This window comes from Poecilia reticulata, linkage group LG17, assembly GCF_000633615.1.
Source record: "Poecilia reticulata strain Guanapo linkage group LG17, Guppy_female_1.0+MT, whole genome shotgun sequence".
NCBI classification, from domain to species: domain Eukaryota; kingdom Metazoa; phylum Chordata; class Actinopteri; order Cyprinodontiformes; family Poeciliidae; genus Poecilia; species Poecilia reticulata.
Window position 1 is genome coordinate 19,855,116 of NC_024347.1, and position 9,495 is coordinate 19,864,610.

Consider the following 9,495-nt stretch of genomic DNA (forward strand, 5'->3'; position numbering starts at 1 on the left):
AAATGTATAAAAAAGACACCTCATAAATAGTTTAATAATTAGCATAAGAGCCTGTATGCTTTTATTTGGTTGAATCTCTGATTGCACCTCTGTCACATTGCTGTGCACACTACAGAAACCAATGGTGCTTCATGTTTGTGTGTGTCATTACTTTGAACTTATTTTATTCATGAAAATATATATTTTAAATATCCCACAAGTTTTGCCATAAAATACCTTCTAAATTTTTTAATAATTAGCTTAAAAAGATATTTAGGTAATACAACAATTTTATTAGGGCTGCACAGTGGCGCAGTTGGTAGAGCTGTTGCCTTGCAGCACGAAGGTTCTGGGTTCAATTCCTGGCCCTGGTCTTTCTGCATGGAGTTTGCATGTTCTCCCTGTGCATGCGTGGGTTTTCTCCAGGTACTCCGGTTTCCTCCCACAGTCCAAAAACATGACTGTTAGGTTAATTGGCCTTTCCAAATTGCTCCTAGGTGTGAGTGTGTGTGCATGGTTGTGTGTTCTGTGTTGCCCTGCGACAGACTGGCGACCTGTCCAGGGTGTACCCAGCCTCTCGCCCAGAACGTCAGCTGGAGATGGGCACCAGCAACCCTCCCAACCCCACTGAGGGACAAGGGTGAAAGAAAATGGATGGATGGAACAATTTTATTAAGCACTTCCAGTACCATAGAACATATGCTAAAAGACAGCACGACCTTTTAAAAAGATTATTTTTTTAAACTTATGTTGACCCAAATAAAAACAAGTAAATTTAACATCTATGCAAAAAAAAAACGTTTTTTTGTTTGTTTGTTTGTTTGTTTTTTGGTTAAATTTTTCATTGTTCCACTTCTGTCTTCTTGCTGAGTGCGCCTTGGAAACTGTGGTTCCTGGAAGCTGCTCAATAACTGCATCTGTTAAAAGAAAAAAGCAACAAAAAACAGCCACATTAATATTTTTATAAGCACTAGTAGAGGCTGACAAGGCTTCACCCAGATTTTGTCAGGGTCAATAACACTTAGCAATTATGGCCTGGCCTGTTTAAAACTGCAAAATTTCTGCCAGGTAAGATGTGCAATGGGAGCAAATAAAAGCAGACCATTAAATCTAAAGCTCCTCCCCAACAACAATCTGTTACACTACAAATTACCACTTAAGATTCACTGTCAAAGTCCCATTTCAGAAAGCAGGTGGAGACACAAACCACTCTGCAAAGGAGAACCTTGTCTTGTTGATGTTAATGATAGATTCACATCCACCTCATGGGCACCTCTGCTGTACATTATAAGGTGACATAGTTACTTTCATGACAGGATCCTGTTGGCATTTAAACAAAGCACAGAACAAAGAATGTCCTCGTCGTCGCATGAGTGATTGGTGGGCTGAAATGTCATTGAGAAAAACTGACTGTGGCAAAAAATGTTAACACCTGATAAATATATTCATTCTGGAATGATAAAACAGCTAATCGTGGTGTGATCATCCTCTTCCGACAGAGATTTCTGAGCAGTCGTTACTCTCCAAAATCCACAGGCTCCCCTAGAAAATGACACACAATTTCTGACAGTTTCAGAGAAATTCAACCTATTTGAAATATACCTAAGTAGACAATTTTTTTGAGAATGTCAGATTTTTCCTATAAACTGACATACTGTATGACATAGTCTATGGGTGCAAGTTTCTTATATGTCACTATGTCATCACTCATCACGTGATCACAAGTAGGCGGCGCAGGTGAAGCTCTGCACTTGGTGGAGCAGCTGATCTATCCCACGCAACTCTTTCTGCACTGGAGAGGCTTTAATGGAGTGCATAAAATATAAATTAGCCATTATCAGATCGATTATCTATATGATACTTCTCCAAACTGTGGTTAATGTGATTTATGAGAATATATAGCATAGTTTAATACCCCTCCTCTGTTGTGTGTTGTCACATGGTTTTACCAGAAAGTAGGACTGAGAGCTAGGCCACAAATGACCATTGCTAAAGGAGCTGGATGTTGACGGAGTGCTGAATTCAAACATATTTTTGAAGAAGTTGAGTGGAGGGAAAAAGTGTTGTCAAACAAGGTGGAAGTACATCAGGTATAGCCACAGCTGTGTGGGAAGACTTTATAGCAAAATTAGCAATATAAAGCTTGGGTGGATGCTGCTTGAGCCAGTGTTCAGCAATGCCTCTGTCTGGTTGCCTCCATGAAACTGTGGTCAGTTGCACACAAGGAGTGAGTGTAACTAGACTCCCATGTGAAAACACAATCCCACTCCTGACAAGTTTTGAGAAATGTCATCAATGTGGGTAGTGCAAAGAGACACTAAAGAGGCACGGCCAAGTACTGGGAAGAAGGTTCTTTCACTGACTAATCAGTGTTCATGGTTGCCACTGCCTGAAGTCAAAGCAACACTCTTAAGCAAATCAGAGAAAAGGTTATTGAAAAGTACAAATCAGAGGATGGATACAAAAACATCTCACATTTCATTAGGTTGGAGCGCACAGAGAAAAGGGATCTTTGATCATTTCTCTTTGCACAACCTCAATAGTCACAGTCCTTATGCACTACTCTAGTCAGTTCAATCTACAGGTTTTCTACAGGACTAAAATCTGGTGACAGAAATGAGAATGAAGTAAGGACCACTATTGCCTGGTGAACAATTTCTGTCTTGATTTGGACATATGTTTTGGACTGCCAGACTGCTGAACAATGATTTAATTCACAGTACAGTCTGCCAAAGTTTTATTTAAAATGTCCTGGTATTCCAAGAGAACTTTTAATGAGGTTCTCAATGCATTTGTAAGATGAACAGATCCATAGCATCATAGATCCTCAACCATACTTCTTAGCACAAGGCACTGTCAAGTTATTTTTTTTGCTTTGTTTTTTTCCCTATTTATCTATACTTTTAGTGCCAGTAATTTTTAGAGTAAACTGCTTGCTTGTGTTTGTGACAGTAGGACAAGAAGTACTTTTTGTTTGATATGTTTCCAAAATAACAAGATAGCATTTGCATGTGAAATAACGACCGTAACGGACACCTGATGTCCCCAAGACATTATATTTTGCTAAATTGCATAAATAGTGAACTTTGGACTTTGTTGTCCTCCACTTCTCTGCATTGCAGTTCTGATTGAGGAAATGGGCAAGTTTGAGAATGTATTGCAACCATTTTCAGACAGATGAAGACACATATCTGTCTTGCTTGAATGGCACATTCTCTTGTCTTTCCCAATTTGAAGAGTGGAAAAGAATAAAAGCCATTGTGACCTTTGTTATTTACTTTTTATACCCAGGAAGAAAAGTTTGTTTGTACTCTGTTCTATGGAGGGTCACAGTAACACATTTAAAAAGGCTTCAATTTCCTTTACTTCATAGGAATTTTTAAGGCTTTTTGATTGGAAGCTATATAATTTTTTTTTTATGTGGAATCTTTCATTTTCATACATTGTTTACTGGAAGATTGTACCACTTCATTAATTTTTAAATTTAAATTTAACATTATGTCCTATAATTCTGTTCAAGCTAATCACATTTTTAAAAAACATTTTTCATATTATACACTACTTTGGAAAGACCAATAAATAGAACATCAACACATAAGCACCTTTTTGCATAGAATAGATAAAAGGATCAAAATATAAACAAGGAGTTTAAAAATGACCTTGCTTGATTGAAACCTCAATAAACTATCATGGTGCTTTATCATGTGAAAGATCTGCACCATGGATACAATGCTTTTAGTAATGCTTCGCCCTCCTGGCCGTTGAGTGTAATTACCTTGAACTTACCTGGATGCACACTTACTTTTTTAGTTTTCAATGGCAATTATGGACAATACCCTCCACGATGTTATAAATACTAAACCTGAATGCAATTTCCATCTATAATTTCCCTAAAATATTGTTTGTTAAAAATTAACACTATAATTCTGTGATTACAATCTGGACTGCACAAATGGCCTCATCAAACGCTTGAAAAACAGCCGCTGCATTTTTAGTCTACTCTACGTTACCAAAAAGACTAGGTCACATGTCCACATCACTGAATTCAAGTGTTGCAATCACATCAATGGCCACATGTGCAAAATCCAGCACCTTGGCATGTCAAACATTTTTGGCAACTCATTAAATTCCAGGAAAGTGCCATGATAAGATTCCACCTGTGCAGTAGTTCCAGTTGTAAAAAAAACATCCTCACAGTCAGTGTTTCTATAAAAAAGTAAAGACATTGGGGATCATAGCAACCAAGCCGGCAGGCTAGGCTACATCAAGGGGTCAATGGATAATGAAGTGCATGGGGTGCAGAGATAACCAACTTCAATTGCCACAGATTTTCACATTGCACGTGGCCTTCAGATTGGTTAAAAATTAATCTAGAGAGCTTAATTGAATGGGTTTTCATGGCTAAGCAGCCCTCACATCACCCAGTTCAAAGCAATGTGTCAGATACAGTTCAGTAAAGCACTAGCATCCAGGAAAATGAAGACATGTTCACAAGAGGATTGAATCACTCCTCTTTGTCTGACACTCCAATGAACCAGACTGGGTTTGGCAGTTGCCAGGAGAACAGCACTTGCACGACTATGTGGTGTCACGTGTAAACTCTGTAAAAGGGAATTATAATCTGGTGATGTTTTTACAGGAGTTGGGCACAGCTCCTTAGTTTCCTTTATGAAAGTCTTAATGCTTCAGCAAACAACAAGGTTTCAGAGAATTTAATACACCAAATGCGTGGGAATACACTTGGAATTGCCCTTTCCTGTTCCAACATGACTCTTCACCAGTGGACAATGTTAGGGTCACACAGACGTGGATGAGTGAGTTTAGTGTGGAAGAACGTGACTGGCCTGCAAAGAGTTCTGACCCCAACCTGATAGAAGACATTTGGGATGAAGTTAAAGGCTTCTGTGAGCCAGCACATTTAGTCAAACGTCAATGCCCGACTCACAAATGTTGTCGCGGAGAAATGTTAAGAAATTCTCATAAAAACACTTATAAATCTTTTACAGAGCCTTCCTAGTGGAGTTGGTGCTTTGGTAGCTACAAAGTGTAGACAAAAGCCATAGCGACGCCGTAGTAATAAAACTGGATCGTTAGTATGTGTGTAAAGGAAAATCACCCAATGTCTTTGGCAACAAGGTGCATGTCTTATTATTTTTGTTGCGCTCGGGTGACCCCTGCTGGCGAGTAACGTAACTCCTACTTGCCAATTGAGCTTGCCTGTGAACCTTTTTCTAAGGTAATTCATTTTGTGCAGCTTTGTGTTTCTGTCATTCTGGCAAAAAATTTATTCCAATAAAGTTATTATATTGTTGAAATCTTGCACTATTTTAGTTTATCTTTGTGGCTTTTGATTGCAGGGTTTGTGCAAATTAATAATCAGGCATGTCTGAAAAAATTTAATAGAATTCCAAGTAATATTGTCTGTTATATAATACGTCTGGGTGGTGTAACATTTTATTGTCAAAGGATATTGCTTGATTGCAAAAAAACAGCGACCGTTGGACAGTCACTTTTACACATTGTATTATTTGTCATCTCAGACCTTCTAATTGCACTGCCTAGCAACTCATACAGGTGTGTCAAGGACCCGCCCATACGCAATGGTATGAGTCAGCTCACTGTGTGTGTATGAGCCAGCACAGGCATGAACATGTTATCCTATCTGTCTGTTTCAGTGTTTTAAAATGGGTGGTTGCACAGGTCTTGAAAGACAGCAAAATCTTAGCCCTTTCACTCATGCAGTGAGTAATCCACAACTAGGAAACTTCTGAGAAGAAAAGACATGTCTCAGATAAAAGTCTGACTCAGAATTAGCACTTCCCTTGGTGATGAGAAACAGTAGTCTAATCATATGAAATATTTTTTGTGCAACTACCGAGTAGAATCAAACGGTGTCTTATCTCTGAGAAACAAGTTAACCATGTCATGGGCTAGAGTTCAAAGGTCCAGCAGAGAGTGAAATACATGATTTATTGCTATGGTGATGGTATCATTTTAGATAGAATAACAAATAATCTCCTGGGCGTTGTCTTTGTTCAGAGGTTTAAACACAAAGAAATACAAACTTATGAAGTACGTAATAAAGAGCCTTCAGTCTCTTCCTACAGATAAGATACTATTGTACAAATGAGGGTATGTTTCCATAATGTTCTTACGGTTTCCTTAGAAGTAAAACAGGCCTTGATCATTAACTCCTGTCAAGGCTGTAAAGATGCAAAGGTCACAATGGTTCTATTTCTCTAAACAAGTACAATATAGAGAATTCGAAGTCATTTAATACATTGTTTCTTCAAAGTTATGTTTCAGTTTCTGACATTTCTATGTTGAAACGCCTTCAGCTTTTTTCAGGAGATTTTGGTTTCCATTCAGTACCAAAAAGAGTTCATTAACCCACAGAGCAATTCCCTTCCTGCAGTGACATTTGATTTCTCACTAATAGGGCTTGCTGCACATATTTCATGGAAATCTTTCTAAATAAAGACCACTTCCTAGGGGAGGAAAAGTTGCTTCTGGCGATAATACAATCTTACTGGAAACGTTTTCAACATCTTTTCAACTCATTTCACCTTTATGGCATAAAAATAAAGCCTAAAGGAACCTGCTGTCCGGGTACAACATTAATAAACAAGATGATGTGAAGTGCCTGCAGTGTGTCTACTAAACCAGCTGTCAGGATGTTTGCCCCTGGTTACCCTCATGATGTCAGTACTAGTGTCTGGAAATGATTTCATACGTGTCAGCAGCCACGAGACATGCTGGGATTCAAGAATAATCACCCCGGTAGCGTTAACCTGTTGGTGTCCTTGCACTGCTCCACATTCTCTGTCCTTCCTTAATAAACCTTGTGAGATGTGGAGCCCTTTTTTTTTTAGCAGATTTTTTTTTTTCAAGTCAAGTTGCTGCAACCATTTTAATAGCAATGCAATCTTTGTAGCAAAGCTCCTCTTTATGATCAGGGAATGAAGCAGGACCGAAACAGGGCTTTTAACAGTAAGTTAAATGTTAACAAGCCCAAAGACACACTAGTCGAAGCTTTTACTTTCCTTTCAAAACATGCCGCGCATATCTGAAGCTATAATGCACATAAACGTTGAGAACACAAAAGCAAAGCTTTGTTTCTTTTAGTCTTAATGTAATAAGACACAAAGTTTATGATTTTTTTTTTGCAGTTAAAGTGGAAAGGCTCACACCTCCCGTCCTCGACTGGTTTCAGTTAAATTTCAGGTATTAAGGTTGTTAAGTTGCACATGTTTCATCTTGCAGCATCTTTGTTGACAGAAAGCATGTTAGACGCTAAACAAAGCAAAACCTCCTGGGGATGCGGGGTGTGTCTCAGTCCGAGACTGGCACTGCCTTTTCAAGAAACTATTGTTACTGTATTGAATTATGTTCTTAATGAGACAAACAATAATCAGAATAGTTTTTAAAACAAGTTTAAATGTATCATGCTAGAGTATTTGCAAAAGACAACATGTAGATGTCCTAAGAGTATTTAATTTTACAGATCTGGGCATTGGCTGGGTTTACAGTTCCAGTGTTTACCCACAATCATGTCTCCTCTCCGTGATTAGTCTTTTCTACTCTGCTCTCACACTTCCCTGTGATTGTTTGGCATGTCTGTGCAAAAACTCCATGTACAGTTTCTTGCAAAAAAAAAAATATATTGATATCCATTGATATCATTCTATAATTACGCTACTTTAATTTACAGGTGGACTTTCTTTATGAACATCTAGCATTGTTTTCAGGGGGATTTATGTGGACCTACATGGAAAATTAACATTTTGACTTGCAAAACATAGTTTTTTCTTCAGAATTATGCACTACTTTGTGTTGATGTTTCACATAGCAGTCCATTAAAACACAAAAATGTGTTTAACCTGATAAAATGACTTGTCTAAAACATGTTTAAAAAGGGCTCTGACTCCAGATGGGCCAGTATTTATCCAAACTTAACATAAAATTTAATTTTCTACCCGAGATTGTCTAATAACGTAAAAAAGATCAAAGATCTTCTCTTTAAATGATCTTCTCGTAAAAATGTTGTTACTTTCCCTACAGCAGCACAAGTAGATAAGATTGTGCTTGGAGTAGCTATAAGGAACTAGTTTTTTGTTGGCTCACACTGACCCTATAGGCATGCGTGCACATATGACCCGCCCTTTACTGCCTGCTTGTGTCTCTCACACCCTTTCACTTTTCAGCCTGTTTAAATCCTCATACTAGTACTTGTGTGCAGACTTCTTGCGACCTCAAGAATGTTGAACTTCAGATGACAGATTTTTAGGGGTTGGACTACTCTTGCCTATCTCTTCACTCTGATTAAAGATTGCCAAAAGTTTCAGCCGTTAATTGTTGTTGAGAAGATTCTTTCATGGCAGAAAAATAAACCTTTGAAAATGTTTACGTGCAAAAGGCCAGGAGAGGGAGTTAAGGCAACAGAGACAATTGTTTAGAGTCAAAAATTGCTTTGTGGATTTGAAGTAAAGCAATACAATCAACGCATTCTATAATAGAAAAGGTACTTTTATGCCTTTGAGTTCTGTAGAGGTGCCTATTTTCATTTTTCCCACTTTATTGTTACACTTGTTTCTCTATAATTGTTACCCAAACCTTGTGCAATGTGTTTCTAATTTAATAAAGTCAATTATGCAGTGGGGCAAAAACCAGAGATACACCAATTAACTGGTCAGAGATTAGAATCAGATCATTTTTCCTACGTAGGCCAATATCTTCAGCTGAAGACATCCTTTTTCATAGGTTATTTTCCTTGAGATCTGTTACTTTTATTCTGATTTTATTTATCATTATTATTCAATTTGCATGCTTGTCTTTTCAATTGCTTTTATTTGTATTTTTAATTTTTCTTACTGCCATCTCCTGGATATCATCATAAGATGTTGGCAAGCACTGCAAGACAAAGGTAAAGATAAAGATAACGGCTTAACTGTGTTCATACTCTGAGTTTATTATATCATTTTAGACTAAAGCTTTGCTTGTGACAAGAATCATTAGAAAATCTCCATGCACACTCAAGCTCTTGTTGTGAGTTGGTCCATGTCAGAGTTGCACCAACTGCAGATTCAGCTCTCATTTTCTAAGAAAACTTTCCTTCATTGCCCTTTTTTTCAACAACTTTTCCCAGATCCTATTTAGAATCATACTCTATTAATTAGACGAGCATTAACATCTGCAACTTGCTGTTGGAACTCTGACCTGTCCGACAAAACTCTACTGCAGCAGCACAATTTAGTTTCTTCCATAACACATTTAGACAAATGTTACCAAGAAAACGTTATAATATTGTGATCTCACATGAAATGTTCCAGCAACCCTTATTTATTTTTTTTATTTTTTTTAATCATACAATTTTGATTATCGCATAATATTACTTTATTTTTGTTTGATTCAAATTAGAACAATAATCAAAGAACTTTCAACACATTAACACAATTTGAAATCAAATGAATCAGAAAAAGACTGGGAATACGTATCAACTAGGAAAATCCCGATGGC